Source organism: Prionailurus bengalensis, chromosome A3 (assembly GCF_016509475.1).
Source record: "Prionailurus bengalensis isolate Pbe53 chromosome A3, Fcat_Pben_1.1_paternal_pri, whole genome shotgun sequence".
In the NCBI taxonomy this organism is placed as follows: Eukaryota; Metazoa; Chordata; class Mammalia; order Carnivora; family Felidae; genus Prionailurus; species Prionailurus bengalensis.
In genome coordinates this window covers 131,833,536-131,854,772 of record NC_057354.1, presented here as the reverse complement: position 1 = coordinate 131,854,772, position 21,237 = coordinate 131,833,536, and the positions used below count along the sequence as shown (strand labels likewise).

Below are 21,237 nucleotides of genomic sequence, written 5' to 3'. Positions count from 1 at the left end.
CCAAGACAAATGCGACAGAGGAGTAGAAAAGACTTCAGGCTGTTTACTGGCTATGCGCCCTTCCCACTGGAGCTTTGGGGATTGGCCACCTCGCCAGAGTGTGTTTTGGGAAAGGCAAGGGAATGGACATATTTAAGGTGCTTAATACGGCCGAGTCATACTCACGAAGACTTACAAGGGGTGCACGATCTTGCCACCACTCGACAGGCGAGGAAACTCAGGTTCAGAGTGTTTGTGCGAAGCCCAGCTCTGGTTAGTCGCTGAGCGGGACCCCAGGGCGCGGTCTGTGTGGCTCCGAGTCCTGGACCCTTGCCAGGGCTTAGCGCACGGTCTCTAAGGGCCCTGCCCCTCCCTCTTCCTGTCTCACTGCCTTTGCTTCACGTCTCATGTCCCCTGCCGTGGCCGGTACCCGCTCTTGTCCCGAGGAACCCCTGAGGCAGTGGCTAGGCCAGGGCTTGACCTCAGCAGAGTCAGGTCGTCTGCGCTCTGGGTACTCTGGAGCGGTTTCGCGAGCTTTCATGAGAGCCCGTCAGAAAAATCGCAGCGACACCTTCTCCTGTAACATATGCTATCAGGATGTCAGAATGATCACACGTCTCGCACTTGCTATATTTTCAAAAAGGAGTCTTTTTAAAATAAATAGTCATCCATTTTGAATAAACAACCCTCATATCCCTCGCTTCCTTTCCAGCCTCACCTCCTCTGCCCTGGCTCAGTCTAGTCTTCTCTCTTCTGCTTTATGCCCATGGCCTCCTCCTTGGTCTCCACGGGTCTAACCCACTTGCATCCTGTCCGTTTTCCTGTCCACAGCCAGAATGACCTTTTCTGATCACACACCTGGCTGTGGCGCCTTTCCACTTGAAGCAGGATTCGATTCCTTCTTGTCCCCAGGGAGCGTTCTGAGCTCCCTCACATGGTCTCCAACGCCTTCCTGCTTCCCCACTGAGCTGCCATTGGCCCCTACTCCACAGAACTTGCACATTTTTTTTAATTTATTTTTTTTTTGAGAGAGACAGAGACAGCACAAGTTGGGGAGGGGCAGAGAGAGAGGGAGGGGGACAGAGAGAATCCCAAGCGGGCTCTGTGCCACCAGGGCGGAGCCTGACGTAGGGCTTGAACTCATGAAACCGTGAGATCGTGACCTGAGCCGAAACCAAGGGTCGGACGCTTAACTGACTGAGCCGCCCAGACGCCCCCACCGTCTAGCCTCACCTGCTCAGGGCTGTCCCCCCAACATCGTGACCTTCAGCCTGCTGTTCTGTGCCTGCATGCATGGCTGGTTCCTCGGCTTGATGTTTCTCTGCTCTCGCCCCAACCCTTGTTCGAATTTTTCTTTTCTATATGAATTGGGGCAGATATCAAGTCTCCTGCTGAAGTGTATTTTGATCTACAGGGCAGTTCATCGCTCTTTTACATAATTTTTGTGCATACCTGCACAGAGGGACCAGCTTCTGTTTTACTATTTACACATCTGTCTCCCCCTAGGCAGGGACCTCTGTACGTGCTCCCGTGTCAGAGTTTAGATTTGGAGGAACTGGTCTTTTTTTTTTTTTTTTAAAGTTTTCATTTTATTCGAGTTCCAGTGAGTTAACACGCAACGTTATATTAGTTTCAGGTGTACAATGTAGTGATGCAACAGTTCCAAACGTCACCTGTGCTCATCAGTGGGCTCCTGAATCCCCATCATCTACTTAACCCCTTCTGGCAACCATCAGTTCTCCATGGTTAAGAGTCTGCTTCTTGGTTTGCCTCTCTCTTTTTTTCCCCCCTTTGCTCATTTCTTCTATTTCTTAAATTCCACATGAGTGAAGTCATATGGTATTTGTCTTCCTCTGACTGACTTATTTCACTTAGTATTATGTTCTCCAGCCCCATCCATGTTGCTGCAAGGGGCAAGATTTCACTTTTTTATGGCTGAATAATATCTCATTGTGTTTGTGTCTGTGTGTGTGTTTGTGTGTGTATGTGTGTGTGTGTGTATGCGTCTGCTTTATCCCTTCGTCAGTTGATGGACACTTAGACTGCCTCCATGTTTTGATGTTTGTTAATCTGTGTTGTTAACCCGATTCGTATTTATTGTATTGTGGCCATCTACAGCTTAGCGCAAGCAATGCCACCCAGTAGAACTTTCTGAGGTGATGGAAATATTCTGTGTAGACGCTGTCCAATATGGTAGTGGGTAGCTCCTATCTGCATTTAATTTTTAATGAATTGGAACTCAGTATAATGAAACATTCCAGTCCTTGGTTGTACCAGTGACCATTGGCTGCGTGTTGCTAATGGCTGCCATAATGCGTCACGTAAGTAGGGCACACTAGGGGTTGAGCAAGAAGATAGGAGAGTCCATAAAGGTTTCACGTTCTTCCTGTAATAGCATCGCCCCTATTCGTTTGATTAACGAATATTTTATTTATACATACTGCCACGGTGGGCAGAGTATCTTAATTTCTCTCTCTTTTTGTAATCAAGTACGTAACTCCGTGAATGAATTACTGTGGTTTTAGAATGCTTGGGATTGAAGCAGGAGTCCTTAAAATGATTAAGTAAACGTGCCTAGAGTCAGAAGCATGCATTCCGTCACGAGTAGGAGTCTTACATAAGTCTGCACTCAATGAAATCATCCAGTTTCTAGAGTTTAGCTTTCAAGGCATGTTTGTAGCTCCCCAGTTCCATGAAGCATCTTTCGGTGGGGGGGGGGGGAAGTATTTACGTGGAGGCATCCTTCCAACAAACATAGCCAATTAGCAAGCTTTACATGCAGCTTGGGTATAATTTTTAGCCTGGTCCTCTTGATGCCTGCCTTTATGTGTGTACTATTTAGTAAATCTTGAAGATACTCATTGGATGGCACATCATTTTGCCCCCAAACGTCAATCTTAGGTTTGATCATCTTTTATTGTAGTTTCTATTGAACACAATTTACTTACTTCACGATGCTTCGGTTTTCACCGTGATTAATAGTTCCTTCATTTCCCACTTGACATACATTTATTGAACATCTACCGAGACCCTTTATCCTGTGATGAACGCTAGGAAGAAAGGTGAATCAGATACTGACGGGGTCCTTCGGAGTCCGCAGTCTGGAGGGACAGACAGATAAACGTAGGCCACACGGTGTGGCTTCAACATGACTTTCTATGGAAGCATTGAGGAGGGAGCGATCCCTTCTCTTTAGGAAGCTGGAGGAGCGTCATAAAGAAAATACCACCAGAGAAGTCCTTGGGAAGTTCACCAGCGGGGACAGTGCATGGATAAGTGAAGGGGCCGGCATGAAAGCCATTGGAGGTTGGGAAAAGTATGGTGCGTGAGAGAAAGGTGAGCCTGACTAGGTGCAAGAGCCTTGGGAATGGTTGGTGGGAAACAAGGGGGAAAGAGTTGGTGACTCAAATCTGAGGATTACTATTACGTCTTGAAAATATTTGGACTTTTGGGGAAGAAAGCCCTGACATTAATTTAAAAAAAATTTCTTTTAATGCTTATTCAGTTTTTGAGAGAGAGAGAGAGAGAGCATGAGTGAGGGAGGGGCAGAGAGAGAGGGAGACACAGGACCCAAAACAGGCTCCAGGCTCCGAGCTGTCAGCACAGAGCCTGACGCGGGGCTCGAACTCACGAACTGAGAGACATGACCTGAGCTGAGGTCGGATGCTTAACCGACTGAGCCCCCCCAGGCACCCCTAATTTTAAAGGTAAGTTATTTAAATGGTGTAACGGGGGGTGCCTGGGTGACTCGGTCAGTTGAGCGTCCAACTTTGGCTCAGGTCATGATCTCATGGTTCGTGACTTTGAGCCCCATGTGGGGCTTTGCGCTGACAGCAATGGAGCTGGCTTCAGATTCTCTCTCCTTCTATCTCTACCCCTCCCCCACTCACACACACTCACGCCCTCACTCTCTGTCAAAAATAAATGTTAAAAAAATTGTTTTAAAAAAATTTTTAAAAATGTTTTTATTTATTTTTGAGACAGAGAGAGACAGAGCATGAGCAGGGGAGGGGCAGAGAGAGAGGGAGACACGGAATCGGAAGCAGGGTCCGGGCTCCGAGCTGTCAGCAGAGCCCGACGCGGGGCTGGAACTCACGGACTGTGAGATCATGACCCGAACTGAAGTCGGAGGCTCAACCGACGCAGCCACCCAGGCGCCCCTAAAAAAATCTTAAGTGGCGTAACCACAGGACTTCAAACTTTAGAGTCAGGCCTGGGGTTGAATCCGTACCGAGCTGTTAGATCGTACCGAATTAAGCTAGCGGCCTCACCTCTGCAGTCGCCGCTTTTTCGTAAGTGAACCGTGGCTGTTCCTTCCACTGAGAGCGTTCTTTTTGCACACTCAGGGCCTATATCTCTTTAAACATTACTGCTCTCATCTGGATGTTTTTGTCTCCACCCTCACCCCCTACCCCCCCAGGCTCATATGTTAAAATCACCCCCAAAAGGTGGGGGTGGAGCCCTCATGAATGAAATGAATAAAAGAAACTCCAGAAGAGATCTAGTCTTTTCCATCCTAGGGGGTTCCGAGCTGCTGGCCATGAACTGGGATGCACATTCACGAGAAGGTGTTGGTACCTCGATCCTGGACTTCCAGCTTCCAGCACTGTGAAAGGTGAAATTCTATTGGTTAAGCAAACCCTGCCCTCCGCTCCGCTCTATAGAATTTTGTGATAGCGGCCAGCAGACTAAGACAAGGGAAAGGTTATCCTGACTCCCTATTAAAATTGCAATTTGCCCATATCAGTCCTTTCTGATGTCTGTAGTTCTGCTCTGCTTTATCTTCTTTGCTCCTCATAACCCAGTGGATCACCTTTTAACATACCCTACATTTATTTGTCATATTCATGGCTTGTCACCTGCCCCTCCCCAGTTACAGTGGATGAATCTCCTTATTTTGGACATAACGGTATGAGCTAAACCATCCTCAGCACCGTGTACTGAGGGGTCAACACTCTCCTGTCCTTTGCGATCCGTCTGTGAAGCTCCTAGACACAGACCCGTCCATTCCATTTGTCCCTCTGTTCCGATGCCACGTCACTTAATGGTTAGAGTTTTATAGCCGGTCTTGAACTCATAAAGGTAATCTGCACTGCCCCGCCTTCATCTCCTTCACGATGGGCTCAGCTCTACCCAGTGCTTTTGCTCTTTGTGTTGGAGACCTCCAAGGCCTCAGGCAGACAAAGACAGTCTTATCAGGCAGAATATTCCAAGGACACATACGGTGTTTTCTGGAGCAGCTGACCTGTGGACAAGCCTTCCTCTGGGATGTGAAGGATTTGAGCAACCCCGGCCTGCTGAGTTAACCCCTTTCCTGCCCCCTCTCTTTTGGAGTTTAGGATCGGTTTGTCGAATTCTACAAAAATGCCTTGTGGGGATTCATGTGGTCATTGCATAGATCAATTTGGGGGGAAATGGCTTTTTTTTTTATGATGATGATCTTCATAATAAGCACGGCATGTTTCTCTGCTTATAAAAGTCTTCTTACGTATCATTCAAAAATATTCTATGGCTTTTTAAGTAAACGTCTTGTACATCTTTTGTTGGATTTTTCTCTGCTCTTTTATAGATCTGTTATTTCTGTACCCGCCTCCCTCTTATAAGGAGCTTTGTGAATACCCTGGGTCCATCTAGCTAATTCAGAATAATGTTCCCACCTCAAAATCCTTTAATTAAGGACACTGACAAAATCCCTTTGGCCATAAAAGTTTGTATGCATAGGTTCTGGAGATTAGGACCTGGGCATCTTGGGGGCAAGGCGTTTTTCAGCCAACCCCAGACAATCACATTGTGCGTAAATAGGTTATTTCCTCCCCCCTCCTCCTTTTATGTTCAATCCTTATGCCTTCGCTTTTTCTTGCACACTGGATCATCCAAGACTTCTAAAACCTTGCTGAATACAAGCAGTGATAGCAGACCTGGGCTTCTATGTTAATGGCGCTGCCTCTCCGATCTCACCATCATTTTTATGTTTGCTGTGAGCATTTGGAAGATACTCTGTCAGGTTGTGAAGGTCCTTTATTGCTGGCTCATGATGAGTTTTGTATCAGGCATAGCTGTTGGATTTTATAAAGTGTTATTTCTCTGAAGTGTTGCAGGCCCTTTTAGTGAGAAGTGTAACGTTAACAGTTATCTGTTGCTGCGTAACGATATTCAAACCCAGTAGCTCTGAATGACGATAATTTATTTTCTCCGCTGTGCAATTTGGCCTTGGCTAGCTCCTTTGGTCTGGGGCCACTCATGTCATTTGGCTGCTGTACCGGCAAGAGATGATTCAAGGTGACCTCACTCCCATTTCTGGCCGTGGGCTAGGCCTGTCAGCCAACGGGTCCCAGTTGTTCTCCGTGGGGCCTCTCCAGGAGGGTGGCCCAGCGTTTTTGCATCCCGGTGGCAGCATCCCATGACGGCTGCCCCTGAGGAGTGTCTCTGCTGGGCACGCTTGCTGTCACCCTGTTGGCCAAAGCAGGTCACATGACTAGCGCCAGGGCCAATGTGGGAGGGGCTACGCCGGCAGGTGCCTCCAGGGGCTGGGCTTCACCGCGGGCATCGAGACAAAGGTATCGCACACGCCGTCTTCAGCTTTGGGCTGTGACAGAGGCCGACGTGTCTATACACATTTGGGTCTAGGAGTTGCTTCATCAGACCCGTCTCCCCACGCGCTCTGTCATGACCGCCTGTCCCGTGCCTCATGGCTCTGGAGACACCCAGTAACTTGGCTGCCGGGGGAAGGAAGAATGTTGTAGACCTTCTTAACTCACGGAGTTTGGCTTCACTACAGGAGGAAACCCCGAGACGCTAATTTCCTCTGGACCCAACCCCACCGCCTCTTGCAAGCTTTCCCACTGCCTGTGGTGACTCCTTGCCACCAAGGGCAGAGTTATGGGGACTCCCTTGGCCCGGCTCCCTCTCCCCTCCTCCCTGATGCCTATGAAGCCGGTGGGGGGGGGGGGGGCGGTGGAGGGGGCTGCAGTCTCTTTAGAGTTTTCTTTAGAAAAGCTAAGGTGCATAAAATCATCCCCTAATCGCCCAAAGCTTGGTTCTAACCCCCAGCTCTGGCCTTCTGTAATTTTTAGCATGCTCGTTATAGACCAAGGTTATACAGCAGAATGCTTCAGTCCCGAGCGTGGCTGGGTTTATGTGCTGTTCAGGAAGTGCTGGGTACTCCAGTGATGAACAGAACGGAGGACACTTACGAGCAACCGCGGGGTAGTTAACATGACGGATGGAGAAGTATGGGGTGGTGTTTCCGCCTCCGGTCAGGTCACTGAGGAGAAAGGAAGGAGTAATTAAGACGGCTGGGTAATGCTTCTGGAACAGTTAGCCTCTGCAGGCCGGAGGCAAGTCCGCAGGGGCGGGGGAGGAGGGGCTGGAGAGTCAGGAAAGGGAGTGAGCTGCTTGGGAGGCGGCTCATTACCATGGAAATGAAGGAAGAGTGAGGCACTGACCTTGAACGGGAGGAGGGAGCTGGACAAGGGCCACCACGGAGAAGGTTACGGCCCAGAGGGAGTCACTTGCAGTCCCTGTGCTCAAACATCAAGGTGGAACATGAATGTGAGCGTCGCCCTTCTCTAGCCCCTCACGTTGACCGATGACATTTTCTTGATCACCATTCTGCTAATGGAGGGGGGGAAATGAATGTCAGCTCAGTGAGATTCTACCTCAAATTCCCCTTTGACTCACGGCCCTGGCTGGAATTGGGTTTTTCCCTCCCCAAAGCTTCGAGCTGAGTCGACGCCTCCCAGAGGAGCTACAGGGACGCGGTCTTCTGTCCCTGTCCCAGAAGACTGCTTCTTCCCCCGGGATGGGACAGAAAGAGCTGGAAGGCGGGACGGCCAGAGATCGGATGGCCCATGACCATCCTCCGCCTGGGCTCCGCTCTGCTCCCGCTGCCTGGACCAAAGTGCAGGTGAGATGAGGGGAGGGGCATTCCCTTCTTCGGGGGGCTATCGACTAACTAGCCACTGCCACTGGCCTGGCCAGCCAAGTGGCTGCCCTTGGTGAGCCATGCAGCGTCTGTATTAGAATCTCCTGGGGGTATGTTGGAAGTCCTTTTCCGGGCCCCATCCTGTACTTTCTGAGCAGGACATTCCTTCAGAGCTTTGGACTCTGCTTTTCTTTTTTCTAAGCTGTGGAAGTGACGCTTTTGCGTACGACCGCCGCTCTGGTGCACGCCTATGTCACTGACCCTTCCCTCTCACTCTGTCCCCTTCGCCTCGCTCAGCCTGGCGCAGGGTCCCGGAGCGGCTTTGCAACACCGCGGGGCATGGCCCGCAAAGTCGGCTCTTCTCCCTGAACAGTGGAACCCGGGGCGGGTGCCTTGTGCCTCCTATCCATCCTCACTGTGAGAATAAGGCTTCTAGCCAACACTTCCTGGCTGCTGGGGAGGTGGGGGTGAGGAGTCTGGCGTTGGGGGGTGCAGTTTAGCCCCATAGACCAGGCCTCAGACCTGCCGGGTGCCTTTACATGAGCTAATCACACGAGGTAATCCTGGGAGAGCTCCCAGCAGGGGCCACATCTGTGGTCCCAGCGGCTCCCACCTGCACTGGGACCCTCCCTAGGTCTCCTGGCAAATCGTCTGCCCCACGGGACTGCTCGTTTTTGACAATAGAGGGGTGTTTGCTGATGTATTCATGAGGCTTTTCCAGGGAAACAGAACCAATAGAACAACAGAATCTATACATCTAAAGTTATACATAGAGACAGATTCTATCTATCTATCTATCTAGCTATCCATCCATCTATCATCTATCCATCCGTCCATCTATCGTCTATCTGTCAAGATTTTAAGGAATTCATTCATGTATCGATTGTGGGGGCTGGCAAGTCCCAAATCTATTATAGGGCAAGTGGTATTTTGGAGATCCAGGTTAAGGGGGATGTTGCAGTCTTGAGTCTGAAGGCTGGAAAACAGACTGAATTTCTGTGTTGCATTTTGGAAGCCGAATTCCTTCTCTTGAGATACAGGGCTTTGCTCCAAATGTCTTCAGCCGATGAGACGAGGCCCACCCGCCCTATGGAGGGTGAGCTGCTTTACTCAAAGTTTACTGCCGTCAATGTTAATCTCAACCCAAACTGCAACATCTAGACTAGTGTCTGATCAAACAACTGGACACGATAATCTAGCCAAGTTGATGCACAAAATCAATCATCAAAGCTTGTTTGCTTTTGATCTTTGTCCTTTTTTTTTTTTTTTTTTTTAATCTCCAGTTCCTTCCAATCCCTGGATAGAAAAAAACATGGCTAACATGGAGGAACGCGTTTAAAATGAAATCCCAAACTGAAATCGGTCTGCTGCCCCAATTCTGGTCAGAGTGGAAGAAAGGAGCCACTGAAGGCTGGTTGTCGTGGCTCCAGAGGGAGCACAAGATTGCTGCCGTCTGGCCTTTGCAGAGAGCTGGAGAGTCTCTGTGCCTCAAAGGAGAGAAGTTTTCTCTCCTTTGGTGCCAGAAGTGCTGATGAGCCCATCTCTCCTCGGTGAGGAAGGGAAAGCTTGGACTGCGGGTTCTTTCGAGGATCTGAAGCTCTTGGTCCTGGTTATCTATTTCCACTTGGTGCTCTGAGAGATTAGCACTTTTCCTGCAAGCGGAGTGCAATTTCTGTGAATTCAATCAAGGTACGTATTTTTTTTTTGCGTGCGAGCTGCACGGAATCGCACTTAGCAATCTGTCACCTCTTCCAATGAAACCCGGTCTCTTGGTGGGAAGGGGATGGGTGGAAACTGCCATTAGGATGGGGGGACGGAAGCTGTGTGTTGCTGCTTCTCTGGAATCAGGCCCTGCGGCCTGAGCTGCAGGTCTGGATGTGAAAGAAATCCGACTTTCTAAAAAAACTTCATTTTTTTTTCCTCGCTATGTGATAGCTGTGTATTTAGGGCAAAATTGTCTGGGGTTTTTGCGAAAATGTAAGCGTGTGGTTGCCTGCGGTGGCAGATAGGAAACGTGTGTGCCCCTGCCGTCCTGAAGCCTCTGGGGCCGTCTGCGAGACCACCAGCTTCCCACTGATCATGAATCCCTTTTCCGGTCCTGATGTCCCCATTTCGTAGATGAGAAAACCGAGGATAGATGACCAGCCTCAGGGTCCACCTATCTGACATCATGCTTCTTGGTGGTTAACGCTGCATTCCAGTTTCATTAAAAACCCGCAGGGCTCCAGAAAAAGGTTTCGTGTCCGTGGCATGGCTGACTGTGGGCCAGGGTCCCAGCTGGCTGTGGCATAGTTTTGTGATGACTCCCTTCTCCCGGCTTAGCTCTCAGGGCACTGCCTGCCTCTGTCTCTCCGACGTTGCTGGGTGAATTGTGTCAGGACAGAGAAAGGGCTGTGTTCTCTGGCGCACTCCGGCTCCTGACATTGTTCAGTGAGCAAAATGAGAGACCAAATAAATAACAGGAATCATTTAGTACCGTGTGCCAGGCAGGTCCCTCAAATAGGACCCGCAGCGACTGGCCACGCTTGCTAGGAGGCTATTCCCCCGGAGAAAAGAGCTTTCCAAATATGCTGTTCTTTTCCTTCACTGCAGTAGAGAATATTTGGAAAGTATAGATAAAAACTAACCTTGCCCAGAATCACGTCCTCTAAACGATGTCAGCATCTTGGGGTTATTGCCGGAGGTGCTGATGCTGGCTGGTGCCCGCTCGCAGGAGCTAAATGAAGGCGTTTATTCCCCATTTCAGTGGGGAATATATGTCACCGCATAGTGACGTCCCATTGGCAGCTTGAAATCAGTCACGGTGGGAGTATTCCCATCACAGTAACTGGCACATAAACTAGGTTTTTTGCTTGCTTTACACGTATCAGTACTCAGCTGGATATGGTCTTCCAGGTTTCTTTTCTATGTTCTAAGCAGAGCGTGACTACTTTTTTTTTTTTTAACGTTTATTTATTTTTGAGACAGAGAGAGACAGAGCATGAACGGGGGAGGGCCAGAGAGAGAGGGAGACCCAGAATCCGAAACAGGCTCCAGGCTCCGAGCTGTCAGCACAGAGCCCGACGCGGGGCTCGAACTCATGAACCGTGAGATCATGACCTGAGCCGAAGTCGGACGCTCAACCGACGGAGCCACCCAGGCGCCCCGCTACTTTTTAATTTAACGTAACAACACAAGCATTTCCTCCTGGTATAAAAAAAAAAAAAAAACTTATAGCACCATTTTTTTTTTAAATAGAAGCAGAAGTCTTTATTGAATGGATGCATTATAAATTACTTAATGGTTCAAATTATTGGGCATATATATTGCTTTCGATTATTAGAAGTTGTGCCTCAGCGAGCATATTTATGTATTAAGCGTCAATTTCCAGAAATAGACTTAGTGGGTAAACTGACACCACATTCTTTGGTTCCTGGTGAGTAGCGTCTCGTGTTTCCCTGAAGCGGAAAGCTTACTGCTCTGAGTTTCAGTGTCGTCTCTCCCGCTGTCTTGCCCACCAGCTCTTGAGTTCCTTGAAATCAGTGACCTGTGTTTTGCTCCTTATCCTTGGTACCTGGTGCAGTGCTGGGCTTATGGAAAATGCTCACTACCTAGTTACGAATCAAAACGATGCCTCGTTTATGCCTAAACAAGGTGTTCCAATGTTCCGTGCTGCCTGCATTTCCACCAAATCCTACAGGATGTCGAGAGGATCAATAAAGTCGGCAGAAAGAGGCAACTTCCACTAGGTGAAAAATGTTCTCTTGTTACTGTGCTTGTTTGCAAAAAGGACGTGTTGTAAGTGGAACGTACGAGAAGATAAAATGGCCCTGAGTGGCCTGGTGAATGCTTGGAGGAGCGTGGAGGTCTTAAAACATTGAAGAGAGCGAGCCGGGAGCCACCCGAGGCCCCTCCAGGATTTCTTCCCTGATTTCTTGGGTATTCACTGAATGCTTCTTTGATACTTTAATATCTCCCCAACAGCTACCGTAGCTTTCAAACAGTCTGTCCCATCCAGGTGGCCAGGAGAGTCACAACCCCAGACACTTGAGTGCTACCGGGTAGAGGCCTCCCTCTTAGCCTCTTTCTCCCCTTGCTTACTGTCCATTAGATTTTTGTCTCAAACTTGGCCCTTGACTTTGCTTCCTAGTTTCCGCTCCTCTTGGTCTCCGAGATTTCCTGTATGTGAGCCTCACCGTTCTCTATCACAACAGGGAGGGCCCGACAGATCTGAGTTTGAATCCTGGTCTTGCCATTTACTAGTTGTTTGAGCTCTGTCAAGGGATTTAACTCTTGGGGTCTCCATTTTACGATCCGTAAAATAGTTTCGTGGCGATGAGAAAACCCAACGAGCTCTCAGCGTGTACTAGGCATTCAGTGAAAGGAAGCATTACTGTTTTTCTTGGCCAAGGAATTGGGGTCGTACTCACTTTCGGATATTTTTCCACTTTGGCTACCTTGAGTAGAAACTCCCATCATAGCCCCCTACCCTGGCTTCAAATCCAGACTTCCCTTCCTCCCTCCTGGCTCCCCATCCGGTCTGCTTCTGTATCAGGCAGATCGTACCTTTGGCTTCTAGTGGTTTCATCCATGTGAGTTTGGCTTTGAAGCCAACAACGACTGGGTTAAGAGATCTTCTTAAAGGAAGGCATAATACTCATCTTCTTAAAGGAAGGCATAATACTCTCTTCTTCAAAAAATTTATTAAAAGAATTTTTTTGAACATTTATTCATTTTTGAGAGACAGAGAGACAAAGGGGCAGAGGGAGAGGCAGACACAAAATTCGAAGCAGGCTCCAGGCTCTGAGCTGTCGGCACAGAGCCCGATGTGGGGCTCGAACCCACAAACTGTGAGATCACGACCCGAGCCAAAGTCGGACGCTTAACCGACTGAGCCCCCCCAGGCGCCCCTCTTCCAATAATTTCTATTAACAATCTGATTTCAGTTTCCTGGCCTCTTTGAACTCAGAATGAAGTTCTGGACCCAGCTTCCTGCAAGGATTGAGCTCAGTCGGCTGGAACCAGGGGACACTTTTACCTTCACCAACGCCACATTGCTGCCTTGTCCTGTTTCTTGGTGGAGATTTATATGTTTTTCATGCTGTCTCACTCAGTTTCCTCCGTCACCCGGTGGATTGTTCTTCTTTTACGGATGAAGAGCCTGACGTCCAAGGCAACTAAATGAGTTGTCCAAGGTCGCTCAGGAAGGAGGAGGGCTGGAGTCGAACCATGTCTTTATGCCTCCACAACTTGTACTCTGCCTACCGTGGGCCTTCTCTGCATCCCAGTTTCATTATTTACGCCATGAAAACAGAAACACTCTGTCGCATCAGATAGCTGTGAAGAGCCAAGCAGGAGGCATCCGTGTGGCTCTGGACAAAGTTGGTCAGAGCCGTTCAGAGCAGTTCCGACTATCTTGGGTAATCAGCGTCTAGACCGATCTTGTCACCAGGCAGGGCCGGAGGGATGGAGACCAGGTGGGGAGTGACTGCGCAGGGCCATAGAACTAGGGGTGACACACAGGTCAAGTGAGGAAAGCCAGTCGAAGATGGGCCACGGTCTCAGATGCCCCGATGTGCACTACTCAGGGGTGACTGGAGGTAATAAACGAAGCCTTCTCTGTATTGACTGCCAACTGGGTTGTCTATAGTGACACTAAAATGAACTATTTAGTAAATCTAACCCAAATGGACTCCTGCTCACCAATTACTGGCCCCATTAACTTAGCACAAGTTTTCAACCTGTTTTGTACAGCCGATAAAAAAGGGCCTCTGGTGACGGTAGGTGAGGTCTCCAGCAAAGTCTGAGTGGGGCTTCATGGAGATTCTTCCTGCAGTAACATCCCGAGTCAATCATGGACTTTTCGAGCTACTGAAGGAGCCCGTCAGAAGCCATCTGAATGCGGGTGCGCCCCCTGGTGCGATGTCCAGGCTTCCAGGGTGGCGGGCAGTCTAGCCGCCCTCCTTCCAGAATGGAGGCTAGACCAAGCTTATCTTTCTTGGCGGCACAGGCCAGGGTGAGGTGCCCACCGCAGAAACACTCTGAACGTGGCAACCCAGCGTCCCCGCCAAGCTCCGCCGTACCCCAGCCGCCCTCGCTTGCCCTTGAACTAACTAATGCGTCCGCCTGCAGAACTGCGTGTCCCTAGTGAAAAATGTATTGGCCTTTGGGCTGCTCTCCTAAATCTCTTTGTGGCCTGGCTGACTCCTGGGTTCTCGCAAAGGGGTCGAAACGTGCGCAGCCCAAGCCCCTGCTTTCTCGAGACGCGCGTGGCGAAGCGTGGGGGTGGTCTGTGCCGTGGCGAGCGTGTCCCCGCACCACTGGCTGGGCGGCCGCGCTCCTTCTGTCGAGGTTGGTGGCAACGGCGTTCTGGGTGGGAGTCCGGCGCAAAGAACCCACATCCTCCCTGGAGCCTCCTTCCTTCCTCCGCCACTCCGCGGGGCCGCCCCCCAGCCTCTGCGTCTTGTTTCGCATATGGGGACCACGTGCACGTGATGCGTTGCGAGCGGAGAGTCCCCCGCAGACGACACAGTTCTGCCTTCTCCCACTCAGCGTACGAAGTACGCGGGCAGTTTCCCGGGCCTGCGGCGAAACCGAGAAGGGGAGGGGCGCCTGGGCGGTTCCGTCGGTTACGCGGCTCAGGTCGTGAGCTTACCGTGGTGCGCGGGTTCGTCGGGCTCTGTGCTGACAGCTCGGAGCCTGGAGCCCGCTTCCGATTCTGTGTCTCCCTCTCTCGCTCTCTGCCCTTCCCCAGCTTGCACTTTGTCTCTCTGTCAATCATAAATAAATAAATGTTAAAAATAAAAATTAAAAAAAAAAAACAAAACAGAGAAGGGGAAATGCAGAGGCTTCTGGGCCTGGGAGGCCCGGAGGAGTCCATGAGAATGTCCGCAGCCCTGCGTGGGTGCGCAGCCTGGAGCGCGCAGAGCCAGCATCTGGGGCGTCCACACTGCCCAGGAATCCGCAGGGCAGCCTGTGCCCTCTGCCTGGTGCCGGCGTAACCCGGCCTCTCCCCGAACTCACCGTGGCCATGCAGGGGAACACGCTCCTTGCCGGAACGTGAGCCGGGCTATGGTGCCCTGATGTTTCCCCTCCTGTTTCTGGCTTCAAGGGAAGGGCTGGGGGGATCGCAGAATGCTGAAGGGACAGGCGAGGACCCCCTCCCACCTGTGTGTCCTTCCCTGCCCGCAGATGGTGGCAAGATCCTGCATGCCGCGACTCCTCCAGGGTGGACGCCAGGCTTCTTCATCTGAGCGTCCTAGTGCCCAGCCCAGGGCAGGCCCTTCTGAAGGCCACGTCTGCCCACCCGGGCCCTGGCAGCGGGTCCCCCTGAGCTCCCAGTGGAATGAGCCAGAACCTGCTCACCGGGGTCAGCAGGCCGGGCTCAGTCACTGGGAGCTACCTCTAGGGTGAAGACCTGAGCTGCCCGCTGGTCCTCTCAAACTAGGTCTCTTCCTGTGCACCGATGAGAAAAATCGGGGCTGCAGCCTTCCGGGATGTACTAAAGAGGAAACGAGATGGTGTCTGTCACCGCCCTGTAGGGTGCCTGGGACAGAGACAGGCACCCAGCAAAGGTAAGTGGGCTCCCTCCCTTCTGTCTCCCTCCTTTTGTTTCTAGGTTTTCCAAACTCGCGAACTGTTCTGTCTCCGGGAGGAGTGAACACAGCACTGGGCTTCGAGAATGAGCGCCGGGGTTTTCCTGCAGGATTTGCCTCCTTCCAGCCTCCTCACGTGGAGCGAAGCCCTCCCAAGAGGCAGCCCAGAGGACTCCTCCGGGCCGTGGGGCCTGGCCTCACACTGCGGAGCTGAAGTCTCGCTCTCCCGTGCTTCGCTGGGCCGTCTCGCTGCCCCTCTCTCTGTTTCTTCGTCTGTGATGCGAGCAGGACCGCGGTTCCCGTTTCCTCGGGTTGTCGTGGGGATCGGAGGAGACAGAAGTGCCTGTGAGACGCTTGGTGAGACTCCGTAAGGTTGGGCTACTTCTTCCTCATCTGCAAACTAACGTGGGGATCATACTCCCGACCGTGGCCACGCCGAGAAGGCCAGCAGACGCAGTGAAGAATGTGAACATGCCTTTGGAGTCTGCAGAATAAGCTATACATACAGGAGTCGTTGTTACGCTGCCCTCGGAGCCTTTCCGGCGGCCTCTCGTGGACCATGAGCTCTTCCAGCGGAAACGACAGCTCCAACTTTGTGCCCCCACGAACTTCTCTTTTAGCGTCTGTAACTCCGATTGGCCTTTCTGTTCGCACGCCTGACCCCTCACTCGACTGTACTCTCCTTGTGCTAACGGAACGCATCCGGTTCGTTCCCGTACCCCCAGCGCCCAGCCAAGGGTGTGCAATAAATGTCCACGGAACGAGGGGCACCTGGGTGGCTCCGTCGGTGAAGTGTCCGACTTCACTCAGGTCACGATCTCGCGGTTGGTGAGTTCCAGCCCCGCATCAGGCTCTCCGCTGTTGGCACAGAGCCTGCTTCGGATCCTCTGTCTCCCTCTCTCTCTGCCCCTCCCCTCCCCAAAAGTAAATGAACGTTAAAAAAAATATATCTGCAGAACGAATCCAGGACTTCAAAGGGACAGAGGTTGACCAGAAAGCCCTTGCCCCTAGCTCTGCTCATTTATAACTTACTGATATTTCCCTCTCTTTGGGGAAGAAGGGAGATCTGATTAGATCGTGAACATGTTAGTCTGGATATGGGGACAAACAGCTGTACAAGACCCAGCATTGGCCTGGCTAGGCCGTGAGCAGAGACCCTGCTATGACGTGGTGAGTTTTCCTCTCCTGTTTCCTGCTTCGAGGTGGGGGGCCGGGGGGGGGGTTCTGATTTGTTTGGTTTGCACTGGAAATAATAGAGGTGGTTGGGGGCTGTGGGTTCTGGGTTGGTCGGTTTGCATTTGAAAGTCAGGCTCACTGGAGAGTTGTGGGACTGTCTCTAGAATCTGCCAACCCTAGGAGGGGAGGGGAAGTTCCTCCAGGATCGGCAAGACCCCAAGAGGTCAAAGCATCAGAATACAGAAGTTGCTAGAAGCCTGGGGTAGAAGAAATCTCATTTGGGAATGGTTGACGAGTGACATATAGAAACCAAGCATCTGCAGTCACACGCCATTTCCTGTCTGGCTTTTGGGGCCTGGTGTGGCCAGATCAGGGCAGGCACCATGGAAAAATGGCGGGGACATTTGAGCATCAGACGTGGTACCTTGGGAACGCTCGCTGGCATCTGGGGCTGTGGGGGTTGGGTGCGCTGAACTGCGTGTCTAGTCTCTAGGTCTTGGTTGTGGGTTATCGGAGAAGAAGAGAAGGAATCTTTCCCTGTGCGCAGAACTCTCAGGGCCAGCCCCTCCTCTGTGCGACAAAAGCGCAAATCCCTCCTCAAGAGGGAGAGGAAGAGGGAGACGTGAGGATGTGCCATGGCAATGGCTTCATCCGAGTCGTGGAGGACAGTGGTGCCTTCCTTCCTTCCCTCCTCCCTTCCTCCCTTCTTCCCTTCCCTCCTTCCTTTCCTCCCTCATCCCTCCCTTCCTCCCTCCCTTCCTTCCCTCCCTCCCTCCCTTCCTCCTTCCCTTCCTTCCCCCCTTCCTTCCTTCCTCCCTTCCTTCCCTCCCTCCCTCTTTTCCTCCCTTCCTTCTCTCCCTCCCTCCATCCCTCCCTTCCTCCCTCCCTCCCTTCCTCCTTCCCTTTCTTCCCTCCTTCCCTCCCTTCCTTCCTTCCTCCCTTCCTTCCCTCCCTCCCTCCTTTCCTCCTTCCCTCCCTTCCTCCCTCCCTCCCTCACCCCCTCCCTCCCTTCCTTTTGCTTCCTCCCTTCCTTCCTTCCTTCCCTCCCTCCCTCCCCTCCCTTCCTCCCTTCCTTCCTTCCTCCCTCCCTTCCTCACCCCTACCTCTCTTCCTTCCTCCCTTCTTCCCTCCCTCCCTCACCCCTCCCTTCCTCCCTTCCCTCCCTCACCCCTCCCTCACCTCTCCCTCTCTCCCTCCCTCCCTCCCTTCCCTCCCTCCCTCACCCTTCTCTCCCTTCTTTCCCTCCCTCCCTCCCCCCTCCCTCCCCCCTTCCTTCCCTTCCTTCCTTCCTTCCTTCCCTCCCTCCCTCACCCCTTCCTTCCCTCCCTCCCTTTCTTCCCTCCTTTCCTCCCTCCCTTCCTTTTCCCTCCCTTCCTTCCTTCCTCCCTTCCTTCCCTCCCTCCCTCTTTTCCTCCCTTCCTTCTCTCCCTCCCTCCATCCCTCCCTTCCTCCCTCCCTCCCTCCTTTCTTCCCTTCCTTCCCTCTCTCCCTTCATCCCTCCCTTCCTCCCTCCCTCCCTCCCTTCCTCCTTCCCTTCCTTCCCCCCTTCCTTCCTTCCTCCCTTCCTTCCCTCCCTCCCTCTTTTCCTCCCTTCCTTCTCTCCCTCCCTCCATCCCTCCCTTCCTCCCTCCCTCCCTTCCTCCTTCCCTTCCTTCCCTCCCTCCCTTTCTTCCCTCCTTCCCTTCCTCCCCTCCTTCCTTCCCTTCCTTCCCTCCCTCCCTCCTTTCCTCCTTCCCTCCCTTCCTCCCTCCCTCCCTCACCCCCTCCCTCCCTTCCTTTTGCTTCCTCCCTTCCTTCCTTCCTTCCCTCCCTCCCTCCCCTCCCTTCCTCCCTTCCTTCCTTCCTTCCTCCCTCCCTTCCTCACCCCTACCTCTCTTCCTTCCTCCCTTCTTCCCTCCCTCCCTCACCCCTCCCTTCCTCCCTTCCCTCCCTCACCCCTCCCTCACCTCTCCCTCCCTCCCTCCCTCCCTCCCTCCCTTCCCTCCCTCCCTCACCCTTCTCTCCCTTCTTTCCCTCCCTCCCTCCCCCCTCCCTCCCTCCCTTCCTTCCCTTTCCTTCCTTCCTTCCTTCCTTCCTTCCTTCCTTCCTTCCTTCCTTCCTATATGTGATTGCTTGCTGAGTCAGTGGGTGCTGGGATGCAGGTGTGAACAAGACGCGCCTCTTGCCTCAAAGGGCTCCCCAGCTAATCCACAACAGAAGCAAATAAACACACCCGGCAGTCGGTCGGGCGGGGGGCGGGGTCGAATGGGTGAATTAGAGGTTGTGGGGCCGTCTCTGAGGCTCTGAGACCCTTCTTCTCCGTTGTTCGGTTGGTCTCCTGGCCTCACTGTGTGTGGCTCTTTGACTCCATCATCCACAGATCTCTGTGGACCCCAAGCTCAGTGTTGAATGGAACGAGAGCTGGCTAGTTTGCCGTCAGAGACGAGGTCCGCTCACCAGGGCCCGTTTGTAATCAGCGCTGAAATCTGACCTGCACGGGAGACCCTGTCCTGAGCACGCTTCTCTTCTACGCCCGTGTGTCAAGGTCCATGGCCTCCACTGAGCTTAAACACACACGTGTGTCTCAGCTCCCTGCCCCGTCAGCTGGAGGCCAAGGGAGCCCCTCTAGAGACCGGACACTGCGGAGAGCCACAGGCACGGTGGGACCGTCTCCTGGGGGGGGGCCTCGGTCCGTTCGCCGGGGTCAGTACCGCCCTCTTCAAACCCAATTGCTTACTGACCTGCCTTCCAGCTCCTTTGGGCCACCTCGAAGCCACTGAGGCCAAAATGACAAGCATAAAGATCGTAGTTACAAAGGGCTAGGTTAATAACAACTCTACTGACTTAATGGTACTTGAATAGCCCTTTACTATCTACAGGCCATATTTATCGCCGGTATATCCCCTACACCTCACCACAAAAACCCACGAAGTGCATATTTATTGTTATTTCCCCCTCTGCGAAGTGGACTTTATCAGGATGTTTTGTGGCTTGTCCGCGATCACAGAGCCAGCGACGGAAGGTGACGTTTTCCGGCCGTCAAGCTCAGTGGTCTGGACACTGCTCCGCGAAGTTACTGTAAATGAATGGCCTACAGGACTTTCCAGAGCAGCTCTGTTTGACGGTTGTTTATTGGTGGAAAAACAAAACAGCGTTTCAAGACCAGATCTTTTGGGGAAACACTCTTCGCACATAATGAAATGATTTTCTTTACAGTGGGATCTTTAGAGCCTTTCCCTTGTCCGTCCTCAAACCGTCCATGCGACCCTGTGGGATCTAAGCTGGCAGGAGGGCCTCCGAGGTGGCGTGGAAGCTGAGAAGAATTGCACAGAAGAGGCCACGGCACAGAATTGAGCCCCGAAGGGAAAAATACCAGCGTCGTTAACACATGAAGGTCAAATCCAGGCTGCTCAGTGTGCATCCAGAGCTCCTGAGTCGCCGGGCCAAGGCGGACCTCCCCCCTGCTTGGCCCCGGCTGCCGACGGTGCCCAAGATGCCGGGAGCCGGCTGTTCTCTCTTACTAAATTAGGCATCTATTTCGTTTGGCCGTCCGCGTTTTGAGAAGCTGTGGGGACAATCCCTGTGGTCCTCTGCTAGACGAGGGAGGCCCGGGGAAGTTGGTGGTGGCCAAGGGTAACAAAAAGAAAAAGGGAGTGACTTCGTGGAAGAATGGCTCTCAAAGCGCTCCTGGTTTTGTTAGGGTCTCGGGGAAGGTCGCGAGGGAAATGTGACAAGATTAAAAGGGAAAGACGGCCTATCTTCTCTGATGGATTCTTGAATAATTTCCAGCAAACTTCGTTCTCCTCACCGTTGGTGTTTGGGGCGAGGTGGTGCGGGGCCCATGACGGAGACCCGACCTCTTGGTGAATGTCCGAAATGAGAGGGGGTCCAGTTCGCTGGTCACCACAGTGGAGGCAGGTTGTCCCGTGGCAGCTACAGGGACTCCTCCTCAGCTGGGCCGGGCCTTCCTCTGAGTGGCCAAGTTCTACCTCGTCCGCTCATCCGTCAGCCTCCTGGGGTTCAACCTGCCCATCCCTTTTAGTAGCTAATCACCTTTCGCTCTATCAGCAATTTTTTTTTTAATTAAAAAAATGCTTTTAATGTTTATTTATCTTTGAGAGAGAGCGCGAGCAGGGGAGGGGCAGAGAGAGAGGGAGACACAGAATCCAAAGCAGGCTCCGGGCTCCCAGCCGTCAGCACAGAGCCCGACGCGGGGCTCGAACTCGTGAACCGCGAGATCGTGACCCGAGCCGAAGTCGGGGGCTCAACCGACCGAGCCCCCCCAGGCGCCCCGTCAGCAATTCTTTATATTAACATTTCCTGGCTCCGTTTTCTGCTGTGGTGTCTCACCTCTGCATGAATCCTGACGGACACGGGTCATCACAGTCTTTGAGCTTTTTATCTTTTCCTGGTGGACCCACCCTTGGCATCATAGTGAAACTGCTCTCCTCTCTGAGAGTGCTTGTTTGCTTTAAAGCCGAAAAGTTACTTGGTTTTACAGTCGTGTGGTGGGTCCATCTTTTTTTGGGTTAGTATTTGCTTGAATTTGTTTTCTTTTGGCTTACCCTCCACTTTCTGCATCTTTGTTTTTAAGGTGTGTTTGTT

The 21,237-nt window shown here is 52.1% G+C and overlaps 1 long non-coding RNA gene across 1 annotated transcript; it reads left to right on the top strand.

Annotated features, from left to right (window-relative positions):
- Nucleotides 1-16,358: 16,358 nt before the first annotated feature.
- Nucleotides 16,359-20,739, top strand: LOC122497457. The gene is made up of 2 exons (XR_006301121.1): nt 16,359-16,647; nt 19,849-20,739. It is a non-coding gene; the product is annotated as an uncharacterized LOC122497457 (long non-coding RNA).
- The last annotated feature ends 498 nt before the right edge of the window (nt 20,740-21,237 follow it).